A 6971-nucleotide genomic window follows, 5' to 3' on the forward strand; every position below is an offset into this window, starting at 1 on the left:
AGAAAATTGAGTGAGACCCCCAACCCAAGTAAGGGAGAGAGTTCTAACCCATCCAGCCACATAAAGCCTCATGCCAATCCTAAACAGCCACGCCACACTGAGTGTCTCTTTGTGAGCAAGAGTGATTTGAGAGAAGTGAGAAACACCACAGCCCCATTCTTTGTGCTCTTGCACAAGGAGGTCCTACTTTCAACTCCTGATTTACCTTCATCACTGCCTAGTGTTGTTCTTGATCTCTTACAGGACTTCGAAGATGTTTTTCCTGATGAGATACCAGCTGGACTTCCTCCACTCTATGGAATTGAGCATCAAATTGATTTGGTACCAGGTGCTTCACTTCCAAATCGTCCAGCCTACCGCACCAATCCTGAAGAAACAAAGGAAATTCAGCGACAGGTAAAAGAGCTTTTGGACAAAGGGTATGTTCGTGAATCCTTATCACCATGTGCAGTTCCCGTTCTTTTAGTCCCAAAGAAAGATGGCTCTTGGCGCATGTGTATTGATTGTCGTGCTATCATGCTATAACTGTTCGATAGTACCATCCCATTCCACGACTTGATGACATGTTAGATGAATTGAGTGGTTCTATCATTTTCACCAAGATAGATTTGCGTAGTGGTTATTATCAAATCCGCATGAAACTTGGTGATGAATGGAAAACAACGTTTAAAACTAAATTTGGTCTCTATGAATGGCTTGTGATGCCATTTGGCTTGACAAATGCTCCTTCAACTTTTATGCGCTTAATGAATCATGTTTTACGAGCTTTCATTGGCAAGTTTGTAGTTGTTTATTTTGATGATATTCTGATCTATAGCAAATCATTTGATGAACATCTTGATCATATCCATCAAGTACTTGCTGTTTTGAGGGAAGAGAAATTGTATGGCAACATTGCTAAGTGCACCTTTTGCACAGACCGTGTTGTTTTCCTTGGCTTTGTTGTTTCCGCAGATGGTATTCAAGTTGATGAAGAGAAGGTTAAAGCAATAAAGGATTGGCCTACACCAGTAAATGTGAGCCAAGTTCGAAGCTTTCATGGTCTTGCAGGTTTTTACAGGCGTTTTGTTAAAGATTTCAGCATGATCGCTGCACCCCTCAATAATTTGACAAAGAAGGATGTTCCATTCAAGTGGGGAGATGAACAAGACCAAGCCTTCATGAGCTGAAAACAAAGCTTTGTGAAGCACCGCTGCTACAACTTCCTGATTTTGGTAAGACATTTGAGATTGAATGTGATGCAAGTGGTATTGGCATAGGAGGTGTACTGTTGCAAGAAGGTAAAACTGTTGCCTACTTTTCTGAAAAACTAAATGGTCCACATCTGAATTACTCGGTTTATGACAAAGAGCTTTATGCCTTAGTTCACGTTTTGGAAGTTTGACAACATTACTTGTTACCTAAAGAATTTGTAATCCATTCTGATCATGAAGCTTTGAAATATCTTAAAAGTCAAGGCAAGCTGAACCGTCGACATGCTAAATGGATTGAGTTCATTGAAACGTTTCCCTATGTTATCAAACATAAGCGTGGTAAAGATAACATTGTTGCCGATGCCTTGTCTAGAAGATGTGCGTTGATTACACAACTAGATACAAAAGTGCTTGGTTTGGAATCCATATGCTGCTGATGCTGATTTTAAAGAACCTTTCTCTTGTTGCATTGATGGAAAAGGTTGGGATAAATATTATGTGCATGATGGCTTATTGTTTCGGACTAACAAAATATGCATTCCAGCTTGTTCGATTCGTCAAGTTCTTTTGCAGGAAGCACATGCAGGTGGACTAGCTGGTCATTTTGGTGTCAAAAAGACATTGGACATGCTCTCTGATCATTTCTTTTGGCCACATATGCGACGTGATGTCCAGCGGCACGTTGGGTGCTGCATCGTTTGCTTGGAAGCTAAGTCCCGCCTCAATCCCCATGGCTTATATACTCCATTACCTATTCCACATGTACCTTGGGAAGATATATCTATGGACATTGTTCTAGGGTTACCTCGGTCTCAGATGGGGAGGGTTCTATTTTTGTCGTTGTAGATCGCTTTTCTAAAATGGCACATTTTATCCCATGTCATAAGAGCGATGATGCTTCACACGTTGCTGATTTGTTTTTCAGGGAGATCGTTCGTTTACATGGAGTTCCAAAGACTATTATTTCAGACCGGAATACAAAATTTCTCAGCTACTTTTGGAAGACATTGTGGGCTAACTCGGCACAAAGTTGTTATTTTCAACCACTTGTCATCCACAAACAGATGGGCAAACTGAAGTTGTCAACCGTACCTTGTCAACCATGTTGCGTGCTGTGTTGAAAAAGAATTTGAAGCTCTGGGAAGACTGCCTTCTGCATGTCGAATTTGCTTATAACAGGGCAGTCCATTCTACAACAAACTCTTGTCCATTTGAAATTGTTTATGGGTTTAAACCGCATACTCCCATGGATCTTTTGCCTTTACCATTACAGGAACAAGTTAACTTGGATTCTACAAAAAGATCGAATTTTATCAAGCGGTTACATGCGGAGACAAGAACGAATATTGAGAAGAAATCAGCACAATATGCAAAGCAAGCAAACAAAGGTAAGAAGAAGGTTACATTTCAGCCAGGAGATCTTGTATGGTTGCATCTACGAAAGGATCGCTTTCCCCAATAGCGTAAGAGTAAGTTATCTCCTCGGGGTGATGGTCCGTTCAAGGTTCTCCAAAAGATAAATTATAATGCTTACAAAATTGAGCTGCCACTTGAATATTCCAATGTGAGTACAACATTCAATGTCAAAGACTTGCTTCCATTTGTTGGTGAGCCTGAGTCGAGGACGACTCCTTCTCAAGAGGGGGAGGCTAATGAGGACATGCCTAGCATTCACTCATCTTCAAATGAAACTCCACTTGATATAGCTGGTCCAATTACAAGGACTAGAGCTAAACAATTGTAGAAGAAAATTCATTCTCAGGTGAACACTAACCTTATGTTTAATAATCAGTCTATGTTGAATGAGCCTATACTTTTGAGTTCTTGTTTCAATATCCTTAGGAATGATGGAGTGTATGAACCAGCATGGGATCAAGATGGATTCAAGCCTCTGGACATCTGAACCAAGAAGCCTATGGTGTGCATGAATAAAATGGTGGTTCATCACCTTAGCATGGGAATGCAGCCAGAAGCTAGATGACTGACACATGGTACGAATTCCAAGCATCACTGTGGACAGAATACAAGGAGTTAGATGGTGTTCTATAAGTGGATGGAAGCGTCTTCAAGTCTACTTTCCATCCCATCAAACAGTTCATTATTTGGATGTCCTGATAAGGAGTTATGCTCATTTTAGTAACCGCTGCCAGAAGCTGAAAAGACGCGCGAACCAGCCACGAAATCCACTAGAGCATGCGCATGCAGCCATTTACTCAAAGCTGAACGCCCCTATCTCTCTCTATATATCTTGTATTAGACAATGAAAAGATAGATCTTATTTTATTGAATTCAGAATACACAAACTCGTGGAGTTTTGTTTATGCGTGAGTCTTGAGAGGCTTGCAACATTTGTTCTTTCGATTCCTGAGGGAGTTGTAGAACGCCGAACTGCGGTTCACCCAGTTCGTGCCTTCATGTCTATAGGGCGTGATTGCGTGGGCTGTTGCGTTGATACGTGGAAGGGTGATTGTCTTGGTAGTTCGTCGCGTGGATAGCCTCGCGGTGCGCTGCCTCTTCACCAGGTCACGCAGCGACAATTTATCAAGTTCGCAGATCCTACGAGAAGATCGGGCCATAACAACTTGCTACACATGCTGCCTAGGAGTGTGCATATCACCCTGTAAACCCCACGTGTCGCTCCCTGGCCGACCGCTGCTTTAATTCCCCGCTGCCATCCTCCGCACGCGCCACGCTAACCTCGCCGCTATACGAGCTCCACCGCGGTCTCCACTCACGCCGTCGACCCCCAAACATTGCCTCTTGCCCACTGTGCCCTCTTTAGTAACTTAAAGCACATCTTAAGCTCCATATGCATCCTCTCTTCTGCTCCTGCAACCACAAGTTCACTGCCATTTCTCTTTCCCGACCCCGCGCCTCACCGAACCTCCGCTGCCACCACTGCCCACCGTCGTCAGCCGCCCTCGCTGCCTCCGAGCCCCAATCCAGTGCTACTAGAGCACCGTAGTGACTCACTGGTGCTCCCAAGCCCATCCAGTTTCATTTTCCCGCGCCCGACCACCATCCCCCACAGCGCGGCAAGCTTCTGTTTCGCCGCCACTCGGCGTCGCCATCGCCCCACCATTGCAGAGCCTCTTCACCCCCGCCAAGGGCACCAGCAGCACCACACCAACCTGTAGAAGCTCTCTAGCTACTTCTCCACTGCCCTCAGGCACCCTGGACGACAGAACACCACGCCGCCATCGCCGCCGGTGAGAACTCGAACCGCCCCACCATCGATCACCCCGTTCTGCCCCATCTCCGGCCCAATTAGGCACTGCTATAGCATCCCCACACTCTCGCGATGCTTATGCGCGCCTTGTCCATCCATATTCGCCGGCCCCTCGCCGGGAACACGAGCACGCCACCACGGCCGCCGCCATCCATCATTGCCAGCCATGCTCCGCCGCTACCCCACGAACACATCACCCACCATCGTGATCAGTAGCTCCTGTAGGTCGTCTAGGACCGGTTCCTCCCCGCCCAAGCCCTCGCCGCCGGCGAGAAAACGCCGGACAGAGTCGCCGGCCACCGTCGAGAGCTGTTGAGGACCCTTTTGCAATTTCTTTTCCTGTTCTAGGGTTCCCTGTGCAAGAAACCGAGGACTTCTCTGCAAGACCCCTAGCTAGTGTTAGCTGTCAACTTGCAAAATTCATAAGAATATGTAGAAAAATCCAAAAATTACCAAACCAGTTTTGTTAGAATCTAGAAATATGAATCTACAACTTTTGTTAATAAAGTTTGGTTTGAAACTAAATGCTTTTGGATTTATTTTAAGCTTAAAGTAAAAGGATATCTTATTCATAACTTTTGCATACTAGCTTATTTTCTTGTGATATTTGGTATGTAGCTTGTTTGGATCTTGAGTAAACTAGTATAAAAGTTTCATGCTTAGCATAGCTTTGTAGTTTAAGTTCCTTTAACCTTTTGCAAATTAAATTAGGAAAAGTTTAAATTTATTTAAACATATTCCTAAGGCTCTTTTGTCTAGATCTTTTTATCATAACCTAATATATTGATAATCAGTTCATAATTAAATTTTTAAGAATTTATAATTCTGTTTGCTCAGGATTTGAATTTAAACTTAAAGTTTGAATTCAAATTCAAATGTTTTAGTTTTTGTTTCCAGAAAATTATGAAAAATTCACAATAAGCTTAATTATTGAAAAAAATTTAACCTCAAAAATTCAAGGTTAGAATCTTTATGGGTTTTAAAATAAAAATCAAATTTGTCAATTACTTCAAAGTAATTCCATGACTTAAGTGTAAATAGTAGTTTGGGATTAAACCCCCCCTTGCTTCATGAGTTTATGTTCGTTAATTTATTGGATTGCAACTTTATCGTGAAGTGAAATCCTTAACTTGAGAACCATCTCACTTAAATCGTTGCATATCATGTAGAGTCAGCAACGCTCGACGACGGAGACTACGAGCTAGTCCTGGAACAAGACCAAGGGTTTTCTGAAGACCCGATAAACGTGGCCGAGGCTCTCACTGAAGCTCCGAACCAAAGTTCGGAAATCTTTGACACTCCTGCCCCCAACCCCACTCAAGAAGGCAAGCCCCGTTGCATAACCCAGTATTTCAATTTACTACAATTTTATACTTATATATTATATCTTGCATTAAGTCTAGGAGTTGAAATGGAACCCTAGAGGCATAAATCCTAGGAATCCAATGTATTGTAGCTGAGTCCTTATCGCATAGATGCTCTGCTAATAGGACCGGCAGAAGACGAGTGATTTCCTATCACTCGCGCGATATAGGAGTTGAATATTTAATATTCTGCAATCACTATAAGGATTCCTGTGGTAGTTTTAGTTGATTACCTTAAGCATCCATCTAATTTTAGCTTTTGCTGTTATCAGAATCGAATGTCTTGTTTCATTTACCTTGTGAGTTCTCAGCAGGGTAAATAAATCTCACCATTTGCATTCTTGTTGCAGATGGCAGCTTCTTCCAATGTCTTCTGGGATCCCGCAGGGCATTTCCACACTGATGCCTTACACTGGGAGGGTTTTCCTCATCTTCTCTGGGAATCACTAAGTTTGTTCTTTTACACCGAACCCCCACACTATGATGGAGTGGAATATCAGGAAGAAGGTGTTCGACGATGTCGAGTCAGAATGACTATTTCTCAACATCCCTTCCGCTCCCAATGGCAGCCCATCGAAGTTGACGTGGTGGGCTATCGTCTAGTTGATACTATTGAGACAGCAGCCCTTGAAGCCATCTACCTCTTCTGCAACCAGCACCCAATGGATGTTGCAGGATAGCCTATTGGTCTACTCCCTGCCATAGATCCCAGTGATCTTGAGGGGAATTTCAGAGTGGCCCCTGATAGTCACGGATTGAGAGGTTCAACGGAAGAAATGTTTTGAGGTACTATCAGATTCCTAAATGTTCAGCATCACTATAAACTGCTGCTACGTCGCGGTATGGGTCAGTTGACCAGTATCGCGCAAGGTCACTTCAGGAATGCTGACCGACAAGTCACCCAAATAGAGCAGCTTCAAGCCTTGGTGATAGAGAAAGATGAAATCATCGCCGCCCGAGAGGAGACTATTCTTCACCGGGAAGATCAAATCAACGAGAGCGACGCAATGATCACCCAACGCAACACGATCATTGAGTTTCTCCAGGAACAAATCCACGACCTCATCCTTGAGGTTGATGATGCCCATGCTCAGATCAACGAACTCCAACAGCAGCCAGTACCTCCTGCTATACCAGTAGCACCCGAAGTCGAAGAAGAAGATCCAGAGGAAATAGAGGGAATTT

This window comes from Panicum hallii, chromosome 9 (assembly GCF_002211085.1).
Source record: "Panicum hallii strain FIL2 chromosome 9, PHallii_v3.1, whole genome shotgun sequence".
Classification (NCBI taxonomy): domain Eukaryota; kingdom Viridiplantae; phylum Streptophyta; class Magnoliopsida; order Poales; family Poaceae; genus Panicum; species Panicum hallii.